The following is a 23,485-nucleotide window of genomic DNA, read 5'->3' on the forward strand; positions in this document are numbered from 1 at the left end:
CACAGGCAGCGGAAGGGACAGTGATACACTTCATCTAACAAGGCCACACCTACTCCAACAAGGCCACTCCCCCTAACAGTACCACTCCTTATAGACCTATTGGGCCCATTTTTATTCAAACCACCACAATCCTTATTGTAAAAGTTATACATAACTCATTTTTGGGAATGTGGAAAATGCTAGAAGGTAAAGAAATAGAAATATTTTGATTTACTTTAAATTATTCTTTGTGTACAAATGTATTTAACTGAAATTGAGTTGTTCTGTAATACATGTATATATGTACAATAAAATTCACAGATCTTCAGTGTGTATCTTGATGACAGATGTGTATGTATGCATCTGTTTTCTCTTCACTGACTTTTAACATATCTGTGTCTTGATGTATTTGCCATCATAACAGGGTTTCCTTAGATTTCCATGCCCACAACACACCCTTCTCCAGAAGTAACCTCTGATCTCTTGTCACAGATTAGTTCTGTCATACAAATAGATGCTGTACATAATTCTCTCTGGCTTCTTTTACTGCAACTGATGGTTTTCTTGCTTTATTTTGAGATTTATTAATATTGCTTATATCTGGGTTTTCTTTCTTAATTGTTGAACAATATGGCTGTATCTTAATTTGTCTAATTTATATGTGCAATGTGGTACTTTTTTCACCCAACATAGTGACCATGCAACATATTATTAGTCTTTTAGAGACTTTTGCTGGCTATGGGATGCCTCATCTGGGCAAGGTGTATTTATAACTGCGTACACAGTTCTGATGTCTGAGCTATTTTCTACCTCTTTCCCTTGGATTACAGAGAAACCCTGCCATAAATAGCATTATAAACATCTTCTTGTTATGTTTATTTACAAATATTGTTTATAGTTCTGTTATTTCCTAGCTATAGATCACTGCAGGAGGAATATTGCAATTAAAAAATAATATGTTACTCAGTCACATTACAAGTTTGTTCTATTTTTTCATTAAAAGACAAGTCACAAAGATATTTACTAATTTTAATAATTTCCTCTGGAGGAAAACAATTTTGAATTTTAATTGGATTTCAATTTTCAGTTTTTTAAAGAAATGTTTTAAAGTTATTGTGTAAATTCAGAAATACTTATTTTGGATTGTTGCAGTGAGATTTTTTTTTTAATATTCTGCATACCCTTCTATATGTTTGAAATGTCTAGGACACGGAAGAAAGCCAAGTACAGAGGATGAATACTATGAAAAAAACCTTTGTTTTAACTTATGAGAATGAATTTTCTGTTTTTACACTATTGCTTTGCTTTATAGTTAAAAGGCGAAATTTAAAGCCTTCTTGGACTACTACCAAGCAGGACTGTTCTTAGATGTTTATTACTTATTTTTTAATTTGTCTGTTTTAATTTATTTTTTATCACATTTCCTGACTAGTTTTCAAATGTTTGTGTTAACATTATTAACATTCAGTCTGTTTTGTTTGTAATTTTTCTGCCTATAGTTTGGCTTTTAACTTTGTGTCTTGTTATAATTTTGTTAGTTATGATATTGATATTTAAAAACAATTTCTTTTCTTTCTTCCTCCTCTTCTTCCTCCTCCTCCTCCTCCTCCTCCTCATCTTCCTTCTCCTCCTTCTTTTGTTTTTTGTTTTGTTTTGAGACAGGGTTTCTCTGTGTAGTCCTGGCTGTCCTAGAACTTGATCTGTAACCAGGCTGGCCTTGAACTCACAGAGATCCACTTGCCTCTGTCCCCTGAGTGCTGATATTAAAGGTATGGGCAACTACCACCTGGCCTGCAGTTTCATTATTGTATATAAGGAATTAACTTTGCTATGTGATCAGGTATTTGTCATGTTTTTAATTAAGGTTTTATATACTTATTGCTGGTCTAGTCCAGATGTATAGAGAATATAATCGTTTAGTTTATATATAACTTAATGCTTTGTAGTGCCTTGTTTGGTAGTAGAAATTAACTGTTTTCATTTAAAATAGTACTGTTCAAATTTCGATTAGTTTCTTAAGAAGTTACTGTTAAGTAAATATCTCTTGTCCAGTCTCTCAGGCTTTGTCTGCCCTCTCCTCTTTGGTGTGTCTTACTTTATGCTAGGAAGGCCTTACTTCTGCATGGAAGGTTATGTTCTTTGGTGGCTGCTCTATGTGGTCTCCTTACCAACCTGGAGTTGTCCCATATGGGATGATTTCTGACTTAGTCCCCACTTGGGCCATACTTTCAGAGAGTACTTCCCACCCCCCACTTCTAGCTTGGCTAATACCCTCAGGTGTCTGGCTTGCCAGTCATTTTACACCACTCCAGCCCTATCCCTTTCTTAGCATCTCTTTCTCACTGGGGCATCTCATGCAGACTTCCTGGCTCTCAGCTCAGAGTTGCAGTACAGCTGTACCCTACCTACCCTTTTTCATAATGTGCACTGATGCTCTTCCATTAGTTTGTGGTTACCTGGCATCCTTAGAGCTACTGCTTCAGTACAGTAGAAACAAACTAGGAGCACTCAGTCTATCTTATACATGTAATATGTTTCATTTTTAATTTCTCCACTTTTTTATTTATCTGATTTTGGGGAGAGGATTGAGAGAGTTCTTCAATCTCATCTAGGCTGACATTGTACTCTAGTGTGTAGTCCAGGCTGACATCCCAATAATACCTAGCTCATATTTTTTCTCTTTTCAAAATAGCATATGCTATTTGTGCAAGATAACAGACTTTGTTATGATATTTTATAGCTGTATATAATTTAATTACTATCCTTTCTTATTTTCCCTTTTTCCTCCTTCTGACCCCATTTCTTTTCCCAAAGAATACCCTGTCTATATTTCTTCCCTTTTTTAAAAAAAATACAAATTCTGCATATGAGAGTAAACATGGTATATGTCTTTCTGAGTCTAGCTTATTTTATGTAACATGATGATCTCCTGTTCCATTTTCCTGCAAAAGATTAAGATTTGTTCTTTTTGGATGAATAAAACTCCAATGTGGATACACACCATGTTTTCTCATCTAGTTGGTTCTATATCTTGTTTTATGAATAATGGAGCAGTAAGCATGAGTGTGCAGGTGTCTCTGGCTTGCTGACTTACAATTCTTTGGGTATATGCACAGGGATGGTGTCAACAGTTCTGATTTTTGACTTTTGAGGAATGTCTGTTCTTATTTCCATAGTGCCCAGAATAAGACACTTCTTTTTGTTGTAATGTGATGAGTAGATTCATGACAACAGTTTTGTTTTAACACTATTTCTGTTGTATTTTGATATCTTTGGTTGTTTACTAAAATTTTGACTAGGGAATTTATTATTTTCAAATAAAGGAATCTGGCACTAAAGCAATGAATTATCAGATAGTAATCCTGGTGCTTATGTGTTCATGGTCCAGAGGAAGAGGCAGTGGGTAAGAAGGGTCCAGTCACTGAGGAGGTGCACTTGACAAAGAACCATGTGAATAGAAGCAGGGAGGAGGATGCCTGGCTTGTGGCTGCCTTGATCAGTAGACTGTATCTGAACAGAGGCACTGGGGGGTGGGGTGTGGGGGGTGGAGACAGAGATGGTAGGAGGGCCAAGGGTCAAGGGTCATGGGATCTAGTTTAGTTTACTGGTTTTTTTCTAGATGTTGTTAAGAAATGTTAATACCTTTCTTTCATTTCTAATTGTGAAATCTGATTTGTGTATTCCATGGGGGAGCAGGAATTGTACCTATATGTTCTCCAAACGGCTCCTCATATCAGGAATTATTTCCCTTTATATTTCTGCATTCTTTATGGTTTTCTGCTGATAACAAAGAGGGTAAAAAACTCTAAGAGATGAGACCCCAAGCTGCCAAGCCAGTGTCAGTTGGAGTGCCTCCTTCTCAGAAAGGCACCATTGCTCAATAAGCTCTGAAAATTATGATTTCCTACGTGACCTTAATTTGCTCAAGACTGCTTAAGCTAGAAGCTGCTCCGGAAATGTACAACATAAGATTGAAGGCAGATCATTTCTTGGATTTACTACTTAAGATACTATAAATGATAATTAGCTATTGTTTTCTTTGTTCTTTGCTGTTGGATTCTCTCTGCTTGAACTCATCTAGAGGCCTAAGCAGAATGTTATCTTCCTCTGTTCTGTTTTATAAGTGGAGAGGTTTACTTCTGTACAACTTTGTGATATAGGTTGGATTCTGAAGTACTTGTCTCCTGTTAATACCCGAGATGCTTGGTAGTATCTGCATCTTCTGTTGTTTTCTTCCTTGTGTGAGGCCCTAATTGATATTCCATAAATAGAAAGCACTTAACATTCAAATGACAAACTGTGAGTAGGTGTGCCTAGCCTACATGCCATGTGTGCATGTGTACTGGGATAGTTACAGATATTTGTAGTTAAAAAATGTCATATTGTGGTGTCAAAAGACTGGACAGCTAAGGGAAGGTTGAAGAACAGCTTATGTCTGTGTTAATTATCTTTTTATTATGGTGACAAAATAATCAGCTGCACGTGGGGCTTTTATCTGTTTGCTAGGCTGAGACAGAAGGATAACATAAATTTGAGGCTAACCAGGGAAACAAAGTAAGAAGACCTTGTTGTAAAAAAGGGGAAGATTCATTTTTCCTTTGACTTTTTAAGACTGTCTTCTATAGAAGCTTATAGTGTAGCTGAGGTTAGCTTTGAACTTCTAATCCTCCTGCATCACCTCGTAACTCCTCAGGTTACAGGGATGTTCTGACACACATGGCTTCAGGCTTCCAGTTTTGGATGTGTACAACTCTGGCGATTGGACCTTATTGCCTCTGCACCTGTGATGAGGCAGAACATCCTCCTGGGAGTCCATGATAGAAGTCCTCTCACCTTCAGATGGGACAGTCTGATTTTAGTCTCCATTTTTATTATCAGAGATGGCTTTTTAGATTTACTTTATTATTTTCTGTGTATGAGTATTTTGTCTGTAAGTATGTCTGTACACCATGTGTATGCCTGGTGTCCAAGGAGGTTAAGAGAGGACATTTGGTCCACTGGGATTGAAGTTACAGAGGGTTGTGAGCTGCCATGTGGGAATTTGGAATTGAACTCAGCTCCTCTACAAAAGCAACAACTGCTCATAGCCACTGAGACATTCTCCAGCTCCTCAGTACCCTTTTAAGGGCACACCTTCATATGACTAGACCACTTCCATAGAGGCCCACTTCCAAAAGGCATGTCTTCCACTAGCACAGCAGGCTAGGTACCATACCCACGCATGTCATCTGTTAAAAGGTTTCCTTTTCAAATCTCTCTCTCTCTCTCTCTCTCTCTCTCTCTCTCTCTCTCTCTCTCTCTCTCTCTCTCTCTGTGTGTGTGTAACAGTTATGCCATCATGCATGGAGGTCAGAGGACAGCATACAGGAGCCATTGCTTTCCTCTTCTGTGGGTTTGGGAATCAGACTCAGGCCACCAGGCACCTTTGCTTGCTGCTCAATCTAGCTGGCCCCATTCTGCCATCTCTTCATAAATAAATTATGTAGAAAAGAATAGAGTGACTTAAATTAGGCATCCTATTAATAGTTGATCAGTATTGTCTGTTTACACATGTAAGAGTATTATTGCTTGGCAGGAGGCCTTTTGGCCCCTTGTTCTTCTGACACAGATTTTGAAAGGTGTACCACTCAGACTATGCTATATGAGAATGGGGTTTTGCCCCACATAACGGGGGCATCTGTTAGGCAGACCCTTAGGCAAGCTGGATACAGGGCTTGACTTTCCTTGTTTTCATCTCTTGTATTTTTTTCTTTGCCAGACTTTCTTTTTAAAGAAGTTCCCTTTTGCTGTGCCTCATAAGTGATACAGTAGACTTGGAGCAGGGAAGGTGAAGGGTACCATTTTGGTTTCGGTCACTAGGTGGTGCTTGTGTACTGCTAAAGTGTAGAGACTAGCATTTTCTTTAGTCACATTATTCCAAGGTCAGGGCTAACATAAATGAAAGGTTGAACTATCTGAAATGACCAGCATTCAGCCATTTTTGACTTATTAATATGCTGATTTAATATGATTTAAATTGAAAAAGTCAGCTAAACAGTTTTAAAGTTTTTTGGATAAATGGAATAAGCATGAAGATGGTGAAAAGCAGAAACATTTTCTAACACTTGAAGATGAGTTTACATTTGGTATACTGTATTCCTTTGACCCGACCCACGGGCCTAGTAATTCGTGGGGGCGAGGAGGACCGCAACCTGAAAGAAGAACGGGTGAGAGAGAGAAAGGACTCAAGGAAGCAAATGCTTGTCAAGAGTCATATATTTGGGCGCAAAGCGCTTATTTATAATACATTTTGCAAAGGGAGGGGTAAGAGGGATCCAGGTGATGGGAAAGTACAGAATCTTCTTGGCCTGTGCCCTGAAACAATGGCGGTCTAACTGCTTACTCAAAAGATAGGGTATACTGCTTTGAGTCTGTAAGTCTATCTGTAACTGTCAAGCCGAACCTTGTGGTTGCTAGGGGGATGAAGCTTCAGGGGACGTAACTATCAAGCAGAACCTTGTGGTTGCCAGGGAGATGAAGCTGCAGGGGACATTGTGCAGGTGGGGAGAAGTAGGGGGTGAGGGTAAGAGACGAGGGTCCTGGTTTCTGACATTCCTTGGTTTGGGGAATATATTCCTTTTATTTAGCATATCTTACACATAAAAGTCATTTTCTTTATAAGGATAACACCCGATAGAATAGATAAAGAAGCGAAAGAAAACTGAAAAGTACATTTAAAAATGTTTTTCTTATGTCTTTACTGGGTCTACAGTGTTAGACTCTTCTTAATGAAGAGAAGTAAATCTAAATAACTGAGACACTTAAAATAAACTACCTTCTTAAAATTCTGGTAAGCCAGAGAAGAGCCTCTGGATACATGGTCAAAGCAAGACTGAAGAGGAGTGACCTCAATAACCTGTGTGACCACAGAGCTAAACAAACCTTAATAACCTGCATGACCACAGAGCTAAACTAACCTCAATAACTGTGTGACCACAGAGCTAAACAAACCTTAATAACCTGCATGACCACAGAGCTAAACAAGCATCTTTAAGAACATACTAGCAAGGTGAATTAGGTAAAATTTAGTTAATGTAATATACCACAATTAAATGAAACTTGTTTTGGAAAAACAAGATTAGTTTAGTATAGTAATAAACATAATCAACTGTATTAATTAAATTGAGGAAAACTATATGAACATGTCATTAGAAGAGTAAAAAGCATTTGATAAGCTAGTCCTTGTTCATGGTAGAGACTTAGCAAACTGGGGATAGAAGATAGGGCTTCTTGAAATCATCTCTAGCTGACATTAGGCTTTACGCTCATAGACTGAATTAGTGGTTCTCAGTCTATGCTATGCTCAATCAATGCTATGATCCTTTAATACAGTTCCTTGTGTTGTCACCCCAACCATAGAATTATTATTCATTGCCACTTCATGACTGTAATTTTGCTACTGTTATGAGTCATAATGTAAGTATTTGTTTTTTCTAATAGTCTTAGGTGGCTCCTGTGAAAGGGTCCTTGGATGCCCAAAGGGTTATAACCCAGAGGTTGAAAAGTGCTGGACTAGATATATTCCTTGTGTAGTCAGGACCAAGACACTGGTGTGTGCTGTTATCACTTCAGTTTCTGTTGTACTTGAACACTTGTACATACAGTAAAAATAAATGGGAAGACATATTAGAAAAGAAGTGAAGCTATGTCTGTGAACATCAGTTTTGTGTGTAGAAAGCTCTAAGACATAAAAATCAAAAGCTACTGGACTAAAGGAGTTTAGAAAGGTCACAGGATACAAGGTCAGTACTAGAAAACTCAGTGGTAGTTCCACTTAGTAATTCTGAACAACTCAGCAGTTACAGTCACATAACACATTGTATTTATAAGTCAAATTAACCAAATAAGTGCACACCGTGTGTTGAAAGCTGTGACCTAATTGTTCCTTCTAAGGAAGACTCCTCATGATTAAGATCGCTTCTCCATAAGTTAATGTGAGGTACAGTAAAATTTCCATGAAAATCCTGCATGTTCATTTAATAACATTGAATTTTGTAGCTGTGCAAAAGGCTGATAGTGAACAAAGTGATTTTGAAAGGAACAGACTGTGAGGGCTCACAGTATCTGACTTTACTACTTGTAAAAAAATCTGTTTTGAGGTCTAAGGATACAGTTTAGTTGGTCAGTGCTTGCTTAGCATACGAGGGCCCTGGATCCAATCGTCAGCACCACATAAATCTGGTACATGCATTTGGGAAGTGGAAGGAATGCAGGAGAATCAGAAGTTCAAGGTCATGTTCAGCTACATAGTGAGTTTGAGGCCAACCCAGGCTTTAACAGACCATGTTTGGAGGAAGAAAACCCTCAAACTCCAAACAGCAACAACAAAAGCTACATGATTAAATTGATATTGGAATGTTGACAGAGATACAGAGCAATAAAATAGAAAGAACAATAGATAAATGGGATGGAAAAGAACAGAGGTTGCCACACTGGGGCTCATGGTAGCAGATGTGGTTGGCTCGTTTTTATATGGCCTGCAAATTAGGAATAGTGTTTTCATTTTTAAATAGCTGGAAAAATATTAAAAGAAGAAAGATACAGTTCATGAAGCGAGGCGATGTTGACATTTTAGTGTGTGTATGTTTGATTGCAAGCAGCCATAGCTACTTGTTTGGGTGTTGTCTATGGCTTTTGTGCTACTTGGGCACAGTTGGATAGTTATAGCAGGGGTTGTATGTCCTGCAAAACTCCAGATACTTAGAGCCTGGCCCTTTGAAAAAGCTTGCTAATCTCAGAAATATGGAGCTAAGAAATAGATCCCTCATACATGGCCATTTAGTTCATTTAAAATTAATTCCAGTAAAGGTGCCAGTAGGGAAGGCGCCTGTGGCGGTATAAATGAGAATAGTCATGCATTCAGTTGGAAGGGTGAGCTGGGCAAGTTGCTCCAGAGCACACGTGAATGTGCTGTGCTCTTAAAGAAACATGGCTGGGTGGCTCCCGAAGTGAGGAGTGCTGAGACAGAGAAAGCAGTCAGAGCTCACCTTTGAGCTTGGGCACACACAGAATTTAAATTTCTTTTCTTTGGCATTTAATGTATTATTTCTATTTACAGACTACTAAAGTTGTGCTTGTTACCATGTTTCTGGAATAACACTGGTGAAGCTACTTACCCTGAACCATTAGAGGGCAGCATGGCTCTGTGTTTTGACTCCATTCTTACAGTCTCTGCATGCTTTGAGTTATGGGTTTAATATCTTATCATTTAGGCAAATTGAATGTTTTTAGTTAAAATTAAACCTTTGATTTGAACTTCTTTAGTAGAATCTGGGACAGTATTATTATGGTCCTTTTGTTCTCTTTTTACCTTCTCAGCCCTAGACACAGTAAGGCTTCTGGGTAAAGCTTAGAAAGTTTTGATTCCAGATCAGTACTATAGACTGTTTCTTGGAATAAAGAATTGGAATACAGAATTTTATCCTTTCTAGAGATACCTGTAAGGTCACACATTAGGTTAGCTTCATCAAAAAGCTCATCTTGTGGGTTAGGAAAAGAAAGACAGCGTTACTTGATTGTGCACTGCATGTCATAAATCTCACACAGAATTACACCACTGTGTGTAACTTTGCTTATTGAACTTACTAGTTACTTTTATGCCAAATTTGGAACTCTATTAACGTTCAATGTGATTTAGTATTAAAATTTGCCCACAGGAGTCCTTGCATTTTTATAGTTAATCATATTCCATATGGCGATACCAAAACATCAAGATTGCCAAGGACAGAATCAAAGGAACTGTATTTAATTGTAACTCACCTTTCAGTAATTGTAGCTTTTTTCTGATATTTTGACAAAATTTATTATGAAAAACTCTTAAAAATAATAAATACTACAGACCAATATAAACCAGACCTGAAGTCTATGCATCTCAATGGACTTCTACACACTGAAAATAGCTGTTCTGACTCTCACCTGTAAGTAGGTGTTAAGCAAATCATAGCTTTTATTTCCTCAGATCTGCTCTATATCATCATCAATAAGGTAACACGATCTGTGTCCTACTGGTTTGCTTTAATACTGTCCGAGGTTACACAATTACATTTGTTGATGCAGTACTTATTAACATTAAAAAAAAACCTCAGTCTTTAAACATACTCTGAGACTTCTTCTAATCTCTAATACAAGTTACATAAATATCTTTTCAGGAATATAGGGAAATTCAAACAAACTTGCAGATAAATACTTTTGCAGGGAGACAGAGTTCAGTTTTATTTCTTCTTTAATGCCTACCACAGCACCTGAACCAGTAAATTGTTTTTTATTTTGCTTTTATTCCCTCACACCAATCTCATCGATCTAGCCATAGCAATTGGTACACTTCTATTACTTCTCTATGCAAATGAGACCAAGTATCATCCTACGTAAGAACATTCATTTCTCCTACTCACTCCCAGTGCTCTGAAGAGAATAACTAGATTCTGTAGGATAACCCTGGAAGACCTAGGCATTTCCTATACTCTCCAATAATCTTCTCAAACTCCAGGTCCTCTGTGTTTCCTTCCATTAGCAACAGAGGTGACACTAAGCAGTATGGGAGTAGGGTAGGTAATATCAGGAAAGGATGCAATAGAATGGGATTTTCTTGAAGATTTATTTATTTTATGTACATGAGTGCTCTATCTGCATGTACGCTTGCATGTCAGAAGAGGGCATCAGATCCCCTTATATATGGTTGTGAGCCACCATGTGGTTGCTGGGAGTTGAACACAAGACCCCGAAAGAGTACCCAGTGCTCTTAATCTCTGAGCCATCTCTCCAGCCCTGGAGTGCAGTGTGAAAGACATAATCATGAAAAGCAAGACCAAAGTGGTTACATGTAGGTTGCACATGAAAGCAAAGCCTCAGAGATTCGAGGGTTGCTGATGTTCTTTTGGAAAATGCCATAGTATGGCTAGAGTGAGATAACCCTGGGAAGTCTGTATGGGGTTCCACACAGAACAGAGCTGCTATAACCTTGACCCAGGAATTGCAGTGAAAGAGGAAGGTTATTCCAGCCAGATAAGCCACATCAGTGCTGGCAGTCACAGGGTGACAGATCACCCTGACGTCTGCTACAGTGAAATTGAAATCAGAGACGAGGTCTGGAAGAGCAGAGCCTTGCAGAATATTGTGCATGAAGACAGTTCCCATCCTTATCTCTCTACTCTACATCACCTTTGAGGTATAGTCTCTTATATAAAACACATGCTTGACAATTCCTCCTGGCTGTCTTAAAACACGTCTGTACTCAGTGTTTTAATTGCATTCTAAACCTGATTATACTATATTTTTCCACCTCAGCAAATGGCAGTAACCTCAACCCACTACCAAAGCTAGAGACTTGAAAGCTTTATATTAGAAGATGTGAGATTCCACTTGAACACTCTCATGCTGGGCAGCTAACTACACACTGGGGGGAGGGGAGGCTCTGAGATTGCAAAAGCTCACACCATTCTCAGTTAGCCTCTGTGTCTATGCCTCCTGATTGTAGATCAGGTGTAAACTCTCAGCAGCTGCTCCAGAGCCATACCCTTCTGCCTGCTGCCATGCTCCCTGCCATGATGGTCATCAACGGTAATCCCATGGAACCATGAGCCACCAAATTTAATGCTTTCTTTTTATAAGTTGCCTTGCCCATGGTTTTTTTTTTTTTTTTTTCTTTTTTTTTTTTTTTTTTTTTTTTTTTTTGTCATGGCAATAAAAAGTAACTAAAAGACAGCAGTTATGGAGAAAAAGGTCAGTGCTATCGCTGATAATTGTATTGAAGTGTATTAGGTCTCACTGAGCACGACTAATTCCCCAATAGCTTTTAAAAAATGTTCTATGCACTAATTTGGTCTACGAAATCTTATATAGGTTTGACATTTCTACTACTGTTATTTCATGACTAACAATGAAATCCACAATAAAAATAACAAATTACAGTATAATACCACAGTGGAATACCATACAAATTTATTAAAGGACTGTATATTAGTGACATGGGAATGGTTATAAATATTTTGATTTGAAAAGGGAATTATATGAGTTGCATATATCTACATACTCACAATAGAGACAGGTATGGTGACACACGTCTTTAATCCCAGCACTCAGGAGACAGAGGCAGGAGGATCTTTGAGGCCAGCCTGGTCTACAGAGTGAGTTTCAGAATAGCCAGGGATAAACAAAGAAACCCCATCTCAAAAAAACTAAAAAGGGAGGGGGGTTTCAGTAGCTCCTCTAGTCTGTAAACTTGTCGGTAAAACCTATCATCCCCAAAGAAGACAGAACACAAGAAGTCAAGAAATCCCTTTCCTCATCTCTGCTCTCAACATGGTAATAGGTATTCAGTGAATACTCAGTATACATTTTTCTTGAAGCTTTTAACCTGTGCTTTTAAGGTCATTATATTTTCTTATTGTAAATGGTTATATCCTAAGTCTCTGTGGGCTGGGCTTGAAATTTTCCTGTCCTGTTTTTATAATATGAGGTTTAAAAATATGTATTTTATGTTTTAATTACATACATGTGTGTATGTCTATATGTATATGTATATATATACATATGCATGCATATGCGTGCAGGGTTGAAGGCTAATGGAATTCCAAGGTTGGCATGAAAGTGACTAGTGATGTCAGTAAGCAAAGTCACACAGTGATGTAATTCTGTGTGAGAGTTATGACATGAAATGTACAATGAAGTAACACTTCTCTTTCTGTTGCCCCCCCCCTTTTCCAATTGTAAGGGTATTATACCTTATCTGCCTTAGCGTCCGTAACTTTGTTTCAGTTGTTATTTTGCAGATGATGGTGTTTTAGAGTTTTTTTTTTTAATAGGAATGGTGACATAGTGAAAAGCAGAATCACTTAAGTTGTGTTAAATGAGCCCCTAGTGAGGGTTTCCAGTAGTCACGTTTCTAAACTGGGTGTTGGTGAGCACTGCCCATTTCTCTGTTGTCAGCCCATGATGTAAGTTTGAAAATTTTAAAATAAAAACATAAAAAGAGTCATAATTTGTGATGTGTGGAAATCACATGAAATTTTGATGGCTGTTTTCATTCATTGGCTGCCAGTCCATAGCTCCACCCACCAGTGTAGGCATCCCCTCTGTCTTCCAGCTCTACCACACAGTGTTGAAGACTTCCAAGTTTGTGTACTTACATTTGGCTTACAGAGCTGAAGTATTTGCTCTCTGGGTCTACTCAGGATGCCCTGATTTATCTTAAGGAGGTGTCTAATTTAGGGTTTTTTTTTTGATGAGTTTATGAAAGAACAAAGACTTCAAATCAGTGTCTTTTAAAATTTTTCAGCTTGCATTTATACATTTATACCCTGTATTTTGCTGTAGTATTTGTTTTAATTTTAATTTTTCTTCCTTTTTCTTATAGACTGGTAAACATTATATGGTATTCCATATTATGTTAAGAAGCACTTGAGTTTGCAAAATAGTTCTTTGCAGAAGAAACAGAAAATTTGCATAATTTTGTATATTCCTCATATATTTTTGATTTATAGGGAAATTATAATTAATACTGATTTAAATATAACTAAAATATACTGTAGCATTTTTTATGGAATTGGTTGTGCAACAAACATTTTCTTTTGTTTTCAGAAATAGTCAATCTTCTTCAGTTTGGTCAGCAATGTCAGAAGTTTACTTTTAAAACTTAGGTTGGTTTATTTGTGAAAGTGTGGGTGCAGGAACAGCCTAGTACACATGCAGAGGTCAGAGGACACTTCATGGGAGTTGCTTCTCTCCTCTCACTATGCAGTTCTTGGGGGTTGAGTTCAGGTCACTGGGCTTGGTGTTAAGTGCCTCAGCCCTCTGAGATTTTCTAAAAATAAATAAACTGGGGTGAGATACAGGTACTCCAAGAACACTTTGGAAAACTTGGAGTCTAGAACTTTATTGTACAGTTGTCAGTGAAGTGAAGTTATTCTGGTGGACTATGTCTTTACAAGAACATTTCAAATGGCCCAAGTAGTATACTTAATGGATTGACTTGGTCCAATTAATTAGAAAATGTACTTTAAAATCCCATACTTTTTTCCTTAAAAAAAGTATGCTTGTTTGTTTGTTTGTTTATATATTTTGTGTGCATTTGTGTGAGTGTGTATATGAAGTGGAGTGTTTCTGGAGGTAAGAGGACAAATTGTGGGGCAACTGGTTCTCTATGTCCACTCATGGGTCCTGGGAATGGAATTCAGGTCTCAGGCTATGTGTTGCCCAGTGGCTGGTGCAGGCTGAGCATCCACAACCCTAAAGCTGGAAGGAGAAAGTGCTCTGAAATTAGGACCTTCTGAAATGCCTTTTAAAAATCATTCACACAGCCAGTTCATTTTCTACAGCCTATTAAAAAACAAAAACAAAACAACAAAAACCCCACAAAACCAAAAACCCAAACAAAACAAAACAAACAAACCACAAAGAAACCCTCCTTTCCTTCTCCTTGGGCAGCAGCTCCCATTTCAGTGTCTCAGCCGAGTTCTTTTGTGACTATCCCATAGGTCAGCTAAAGACTGAACAGAGCTTTATACATAGAAAGCAAGTCTCCACTAGGATTCCCCTTTCATGTTTTATCAGTTTTCCAAATGTTAGCTCTGTTCCTAGACTATTTTTTCACTCTTTAGGGACTTGAAACAAGTTTGTTTTGTTTTTTTGTATTCTATTCAGAGTTCATAGTGTTCCGTAGGAGAATTTTTCCAGTGAGAACTTACTTGATCAGACTAGAAAGAACTTTTACTTCATTTACTTAAGAATTGTTTAGTAGTCCACTGTGCAATTACTCCATAATTTATAACCCAACATTTAGCATTTCATGTTTGCTGTGTGTGTATGTGTTGTGTACATTTGGAAGCATGCATACACAATTGGGAACCAAAGGACATCATTGTGTGTTCTTGGGTACTATCTGGCTTTTCTTTTTTGAGACAGAGTCTCTGACTGGCCCAGAGCTTACCAAGTTAGATAAGTTGGTTGGCCAGCAAGCCCCAGGGGTGTCTCTGATTTCTCTACCCTGCGATTATAAGCATGTGCTACCACTACACTAGGCTTGCTTGTTTTGTTTTGTTTTGTTGACATAGGGTTTTTCTGGGTGCCCTCAGCTGTCTTGGAGCTCACTATGTAGATCAGGCTGGTCTCCACCTCAGAGACCCACCTGTCCCTGCCTTCTAAGTTCTGGGAGTGCAGAGGTATGCTGCATCATTGCCTGATGGATTTTTTTCTTTAAATGTGGGTTTTGGAGATTCAATTAAAGTCTTTTTGCTGTCTGACCTGTGGCCTAGCCCCCATCTGTAGTTTGTCTGTTTGTCTGTCTACCTATCTACTTACCTACCTGCCAGTTTCACACATGTATATAATGCATATTGATGTCTGTCACCTTTTCCCATCTCCCTACTGCTCTTGCTTACCCCTCTTACACTCATGTCTAATTGTTTCAGTTTATAACCTGCTGAGTTTTACCAGGGCAGTCTGCATGGCCTTGAGTTTAGAGCTGTCTGTTGGAGCCTAGTAGGCTCAACAGTGAGTCTCCACTTAAGACAGTGGTTCTCTGTCTTAATACCAGAATTCAACAATGGAGAAGTGTTCCTCTTTCTCCACATCCTCGCCAGCATCTGATGTCACCTAAGTTTTTGTCACCTTAGCCATTCTGACTGGTATGAGGTGGAATCTCAGGGTTGTTTTGGTTTGCATTTCCCTGATGACTAAGGATATTGAACATTTCTTTAGGTGCTTTTCAACCATTCAAGTTTCCTCCATTGAGAATTCTTTGTTTAGCTCTGTACTCCATTTTTTAAATAGGGTTATTTGATTCTTTCGAGTCTAACTTCTTGAGTTCTTTGTATATATTGGATATTAGCCCTCTCTCAGATGTAGGATTGGTAAGATCTTTTCCAAATCTGTTCATTGCTATTTTGTCCTACTCATAGTGTTTTGTTTTGGTTTTTTTCCTTACAGAAGCTTTGCAGTTTTATGAGGTTCCATTTGTCTATTGTTGATAAGCCATTGGTTTTCTGTACAGGAGATTTTCCCCTGTGCCCATGTGTTCAAGGTTCTTCCCCACTTTCTCTTCTATTAGTTTCAGTATACCTGGTTTTATGTGGAGGTCCTTGATCCATTTGGACTTGAGCTTTGTACAGGAGAGAGAAATGGATCAATTTGCATTCTTCTAGATGCTGACCTCCAGTTGAACCAGTACCATTTGTTGAAAATGCTGCCTTCTTTCCGCTAAATGTTTTAGCTCCTTTGTCAAAGCTTAAGTGACCATAGGTGTGTGGGTTCATTTTTGGGTCTTCAGTTCTATTTCATTGATCTACCTGCCTGTCACTGTACCAATACCATGCAGCTTTTATCACTATTGCTCTGTAGTACAGCTTGAGGTCAGGGACGGTGATTCCCCCAGAAGAACTTTTATTGTTGAAAATAGTTTTTGCTATTCTGGGTTTTTTGTTATTTCAAATGAATTTTCAAATTGCTCTTTTCAACTCTGTGAAGAATTGAGTTGGAATTTTGATGAGGATTGCATTGAATCTGTAGATTGTTTTTTGCAAGATGGCCATTTTTACTATATTAATCCTGCTAATCCATGAGCATGGGAGATCTTTCCATCTTCTGAGATCTTCTTCAATTTCTTTCTTCAGAGACTTGAAGTTCTTGTCATACAGATCTCTCACTTGCTTGGTTGGAGTCACACCAAGGTATTTTATATTATTTGTGACTATTATGAAGAGTGTCATTTCCCTAATTTCTTTCTCAGCCTGTTTGTTTATCCTTTGAGTAGAGGAAGGCTACTGAGTTTTTGAGTTAATTTTATATCCAGTCACTTCGTTGAATTTGTTTATCAGGTTTAGGAGTTTCCGGTGGAATTTTTGGGGTCCCTTAAAAAGAATCCCAGAATCCATCAGTTGCAGTAGCTCACCTCTGAGAGCTGCAACCCCACATCCCCCCACCCCCTACCTTCCATGCCAGCCTCCTGAGTACCAGTACTGCTGAAAGCGTGTTTCACAGCTCACACTCGGAGGTTGGAAGATCCACATTGACCCCATCCTCCTCTACAAGATCACACATGCTTCTCTCACTCTGTGTAGGCCATTCTTTAAGCCTGATTTGCATTGCTCTAGCTGAGGGCATGACTGTTTGAGAGCCTGCTTTCCATCCTTGCCATCCTCTATCCACTTTTCTTAAGAGAGCAGTGCTGTAACATGATTGTTTAAGGCTGTGGAGCCTGTACTGGAGTCCATTTTAGTTTCTGTGACTGAAAATGGAAGCACTATTAGCATTTACTGCTGAGGGCTGTTGGGAATATTAAGTGAGTTACTGAATGTCCAGTGCTGGCAGCTAGTAAACCACTTAACAAGTGTTAGCTATTACCCACCCCCCTCATCTAACATCTTTATGGGACTTCTTCTAAGTGCTAGATATCATTCTAAATGCCAAACACTTACTCTGACCTCTTTCCTTAATTGAAGAGTTATGTGGTGTCGTGCAAGGTTTCCAAGTATGTGCAGGCATCCTGTCCTGCTTAGCCTTGAGAAACTATGCTGATTTGATTTCACTGGCATTACACTGTGATAGAACAAGAGAGCAGTGAGCAGTATGATTAGAGGACAGCCCTTCACCCTCTTAACTCTGTCAGGAGTTCATCAGCTTCAAGTGTCTGCTTTCTGCCTGGAATTCCTTGCACATAACTGGGGTGATTGTGCTTCCTGAGAGCTCGCTGCAGCCATGCTCTTGTCAGTCCTCATCACTGTCCTGGAGGCCTTCTCAGAGGCCTAACTCTCATGTGGTGACTATAGGTTCTTCCCAAAGGTCTCCCAAGAAGTTCCGTCTGTTGTAAATAAGATTATTTACAACCTTCCTTTTGTTCTTTTGAGTGATTAAAAAAAAAAAGATAAAAACCATAAGTAAAATTTGTTGAAGACTCATTCTGCAGTCCCGAATATGTCTCAGGTTTCCAGAACTCTTTGGATTTCTCATGTAGTATTGCTTTCTCATGTACTTAGGACCTTCTACTCCCTGGGTCAGAATGACTTCCTAGCTTTGTTTGGCACCCTGTTTTGTTTGTTTGTTTGTTTGTTTGGTTGGTTTTGTTTGTTTGTTTTTTGTTAAGAACACAGGGAAGGCGTTCTCCAAATCAGTACAGACATTATAATAGTATTGGACTTATTAGTTGTTGACACAGTTTACTTTAAAACAAAAATAAGTTGTATTTTCTTCTAATCTTGCTTAAGTCCTAATTAGGCCACTGTGTTGGTTTCTCATCTCTAAGGACATCTAGATGTTGTCTGTCAGCATGTCCGCCACTGTCAGCTTGCTCTGTCCTGTCTTGGACGCTGTTCCTTTCCTTTCTTCTTTAGCTTCAGTGAAAATGAGCAGCTTCAGCATCCAGCTTCCCCTGACTTCAGGTAAGAGTTAGCTTCTTAGGCAGTACTGCTAGGGTTGTGTATTTAGTTACCTTAGGTATTCTTCTCATTATGGCTTGCTGATTTTTCATAATTTAAGTTTCTTGGAAGCTTATTACCCATTAATTTCCCAGGCTTTTCCTTGGCTTTAGTTACCAAAACCTTAACTTCCTTACCTCTTTATTTTCTTACAATTCACGGACATTCTCATACTCTCTGTTCAGGATGCATCTCTTCAAAGACAAATGAGTTGATAGACTGCTATCTTGTGATTGACAGGTCACTGAACAGTCTAATTTAAAACATGTCAATTGATGACCTTTATGAAATAGAAAAGAAAATTTAAAACATTATAGTTGCGTTCATTAAAAAATGTCCGGAGATGTATTTGGTGGTGTCTGCTTTGTGAAACAGTACTATCCGAGCTCGCCTGTGTATCTTCTGCGCACTGCCTGCAATTTGAAAGTGTACTGACTTTGTTGACTGAGCCTTGTTTCTCGCAGAGGTCTGAAGCTGTGTTTTCCTTGTCGTGTGAACACTGTGGGAGGCAGAGGACAAGTGTAAGGCCTTACCTAAGTCTGGCTCAGTCATATCTCTAACTTTATTAACAGCATTTATCACTGCACTGACTCCACACTGGCCACAGTGCCCACTTCCTGCTCCTCATACTCATCAGACATGTCATCCTATGTGTGGAGTGGAAGCCTGGAGGTTTTGCCTGTAGGATTGCACTCTTTCCTGGATTTTTTCTAAGCAGATAGTGTGGCATTAGTGCCATGGTCCCTTGGTTCTTTTTGGAGCTGGTAGCTAATACCAGGAAACATCGGAAGGGCTGAAGTGCCGCAGAAGCATACGGTGTATCTAAGAAGACTAGTGAATTGCCCAGAAGAAACTGAGAACAGCTATGACTTCCGAGCCTTTGGTATTCTGGTACCATGTGTCACCTGCAGGTAAAGGGCTGAGCAGGCTCCCAACCTCTCAAGTGCTTTTCTTCTGCTCACTCATTAAATATCCATCCCAGAATATTAAGATATATAGAGAGACTTGTTCAGAGAATCCTAAAAAGCTGTTGTATGTGTAGATAAGAATGTGACACTCAGTCTTATCCCGACTGTAAGACTGATGGTAATAAAAGATGTAAGCCATTAGCCTTTCCAGGCTTGTCCTTTGTGGAAGCTGTCCTGCCAGACTGGACAGTAGCATGCATCTTTACTACTGGGGCTCTCACTTGTGTTGTGCTCTTCTTTGTGGCACGTGACAAAAATAAGGATGAGCTGGTGATTTTTAGCTCAGTGGTTGTCTTAGTATAAAAACCCCACATCCCATTGAAGTAGATAAGCACACCTGGATTATTTGTGTAAAACAGAAAAGGAGAGTACAGATCATTGTAGTCCCTGTGATATTCTGTAGAGGACTTGTTTAGAAAATGCTTCAATTTAGGATGCCTGAAAATGATAAATTTAGAACACACTGACTAAAAACAGAACTGCATAAGAATTTTGAGAGGTTCCAGTGCTTTATCTTTTTCAGCAAACGTTTCCTTTAACCTTGTTGTGGCAAGATCCAGAATAAGTACTTGAATCAAAAAATGTATTGACTCTAAAGGAGATGTATGAGTCCAGTAAGCTAGTGTGGATGGTGCTGAGAGCCCTAAAATGTGTTATGAACAGCAGAAGAAATTTGGAAGGCCTGACAGTGACTACTGTCATTGATCTGACAATCCTTGCATTGCTGAAATCTGATAGCCACACTCTGTGATCCAATTCCAACTAATACATTGTAAATTGTACTTCTATATTTAGTTTTGTTTGTCTGTTTTCTGAGACAGAGTTTCACATGTAGCCCAGGATGGCTTGAACTCACAGATGTCCCTGTGCCTCTGCCTTTCCAGTGCTGGTATTAGAGGCATGTACTACCAGGCCTGGCTCTGTTAAGCTACTTTAAAAGCCCTACAGTTGCTCTTTAAAGCCTACATTTCCTTCTAATGCTTGTGAGAATATGAAGTAAAAATAATTATTCATTAGTCTAATTTTATTGCAGATGAGAAGATAAAATGTTTTATAGAATAGTTGATTAAATATACCTGTTCCTGAGCATATGCATTTTAATTATAATTTTTATGATGTGTTAGAGGTAACATTTTCTTACAGAAATATAACTCAAGATTAAATATTGGGCAACAGTGGGAAAATAGAACTTAGTTGAAAATATTTGCTTCATGTTAACTTTTTTATGAATGCAGCCAATGCATAATGTGAACTAAAGCTGGGAAAATGCCAAGTAAATTTTTTATATTCCAGTGAATATCTATTAACTTGCAAGTTATTGTTATCATTAAACTATATGCAGATGTACAACCTGATCCACTTAGATTCCAGTGAAAGAAAAACCTAGTACAAGCTTGCAGTAAACCTAGTCACCATTCACATTTCTGTCAGAGCACATTGGTCTTGCTGTAGCACTGCTGATGTAATGTCTCTGTGCTTCTTTGGGGGAGTATTTGCCATGGGCAAGCATCCAAAGTTGATAGTTAATTTTGATCAGCGAAAACATTAGAGAAGATGTCTGGGTTGGACATTGTAACAAAGCAGTTTTTGGAGCTCAGTAGGCTTTAGAGGAGGCATTCCACTTTCTACTGTGCATCTGAATCTTGTGTTCTAGCCATTGCTGAGGTAATTTATCCATGAAAATATTTTTTTTAAACCTTTAAAATATAGTCTGATTAATACACTTAATATTTCCCTGCTATATAAATTTTTAAAACTCAAAAACAAATATTTATGGGCTTAACATTGTAGGGAAATAGAAGTATTTCAACTATTTTTTTAGAACTAGTTTCATTAATTATTTTGTTAATAGAAATAACTTGAGAGATTTTCTACACAAGCAATGAACAAAGTACATTTTTAGAGAAGCATTAACCAGCGGTGGAATTGAATCATGGAAGAATTCATGTCACACACTAGTGAAATATTAGTATATTTCTATACTGATAGATTTTTGAGCAGGTCATATGAGGTAAAAAATATGGTAAACATTTAAGATTATATTTCTTTGAAGTATTTTACAAAAGATTTTAAGGGCACAGTATGTATATTTTCATTTATTTATTTATTTATTTATTTGAAAAGGTGTTCCTAAATAAATGTATAGCTATTCATGAAAAATGAAACAATTTCTGCCTAGATTGCCACTTGCATAAAGCTGAAAAAGCTAATTCAAGCCAAGTCATTTATATTCCTGGTTAGGCTTCACATGGGCTTCTTTCCTCACACCATCTATGTAATGGATGGATTCAGTTTATCCCAATCTAAATTGTAAAAACTTTTCTCTACTAGAATTTACTTTCAAGTTTATGAAAGGTATTTGAAAAACATTTTTAATTACATTTCTTAAGATGTGAAGTCAATTTTATTATATTCAAACTAAGAGTTTTAGCAGATTAAACAGGTAGTTCAGAATGGACACATAAGCGTCTGCACCTGGAGCTGATCCTGTGCCACAGCTCTCCATACCCAAATCCTGATGGGAGAGCTGGTCTCCCAGGAGTGCTGGCATACCTGTGAGCACAGGAAGACCACCGCTTCTGCTCAGATTCCTGGCCCAGGAGGGACCTGCCCAGAGCCATCAGGACACAGGAACCCAGGAGCAGTCTGGGACAGGATCATTCCAGCTTCCGTCTGCACCCGTGAGCTGACACTGTGCCACAGCTCTCCATACACAAATTCCTCCTAGAGAGAGCTGGTCTCCCAGGAGTGCTGACACACAGGCTTGCAAGATGGACAAGCCACAGTCAGAAATAGCAAGACCAGCTAGCGCCAGAGATAACCAGATGGCAAGAAGCAAGGGCAAGAACATAAGCAATAGAAACCAAGGCTACTTAACATCATCAGAAACCAGTTCTCCCACCTCAGTGAGGCCTGGATACACCATCACACCAAAAAAGCAAAACTCTGATTTAAAATCACATCTTATGATGATGATAGAAGACTTTAAGAAGGACATAAATAATTCTCTTAAGGAAATACAGGAGAACACAGGTAAACAGGTAGAAGCTCTTAAAGAGGAAACACAAAAATCCCTTAAAGAAGAACAGGAAAACACAACCAAACAGGTGAAGGAATTGAACAAAACCAACCAGGATATAAAAATGGAAGTAGAAACAATAAAGATATCACAAAGGGAGACTACCCTGGAGATAGAAAACCTAGGAAAGAAATCAGGAGACATAGCATCACCACCAGAATACAAGAGATAGAAAAGAGAATCATAGGTGCAGAAGATACCATAGAAAACATGGACACAACAGTCAAAGAAAATGCAAAAAGCTCCTAACCCAAAACATCCAGGAAATCCAGGACACAATGAGAAGACCAAACCTAAGGATAATAGGTATAGAAGAGACTGAATATTCCCAATTTAAAGGGTCAGTAAATATCATCAACAAAATTATAGAAGAAAACTTCCCTAACCTAAAGAAAGAGATGCCTATAAACATACAAGAAGCCTACAGAGCCAGGCAGTGGTGGTTCACATCTTTAATTCCAGCACTTGGGAGGCAGAGGCTGGTGTATTTCCAAGTTCGAGGCCAGCCTGGTCTACAGAGTGATTTCCAGGACAGCCAGAGCTAGAACTATACAGAGAAACCCTGTCTCAAAAAAAAAAAAAAAAAAAAAAAGCCTACAGAAATCCAAATAGACTGGACCAGAAGAGAAATACCTCCAGTCACATAATAGTCAGAACATCAAATGCACCAAAACAAAGAAAGAGTATTAAAAGTAGTAAGAGAAAAAGGCCAATAAACATATAAAGGCAGACCTATCAGAAGTACACTAGATTTCTCACCAGAGACTATGAAAGCTAGAAAATCCTGGGCAGATGTCATGCAAACCCTAAGAGAACACAATTGCCAGCCCAGGCTACTAAACCCAGCAAAACTCTCAATTACCATAGATAAAGAAATCAAGATATTCATGACAAAACCAAATTTATACAAATTATTTGTATAAATTTATTTCCACAAATTCAGCCCTACAAAGGATAATAGATAGAAAACGCCAACACAAGGAGGAAAACTACATTCTAGAAAAAGCAAGAAAGTA

At 38.4% G+C, this 23,485-nt stretch overlaps 1 protein-coding gene across 4 annotated transcripts in view; it reads left to right on the forward strand.

Moving 5' to 3' along the window:
* Stau2 (staufen double-stranded RNA binding protein 2) overlaps positions 1-23,485 on the forward strand; it is a 248,340-nt gene that overhangs the window by 57,141 nt on the left and 167,714 nt on the right. The window lies entirely within an intron of this gene.

This window comes from Arvicanthis niloticus, chromosome 25 (genome assembly GCF_011762505.2).
Source record: "Arvicanthis niloticus isolate mArvNil1 chromosome 25, mArvNil1.pat.X, whole genome shotgun sequence".
Classification (NCBI taxonomy): domain Eukaryota; kingdom Metazoa; phylum Chordata; class Mammalia; order Rodentia; family Muridae; genus Arvicanthis; species Arvicanthis niloticus.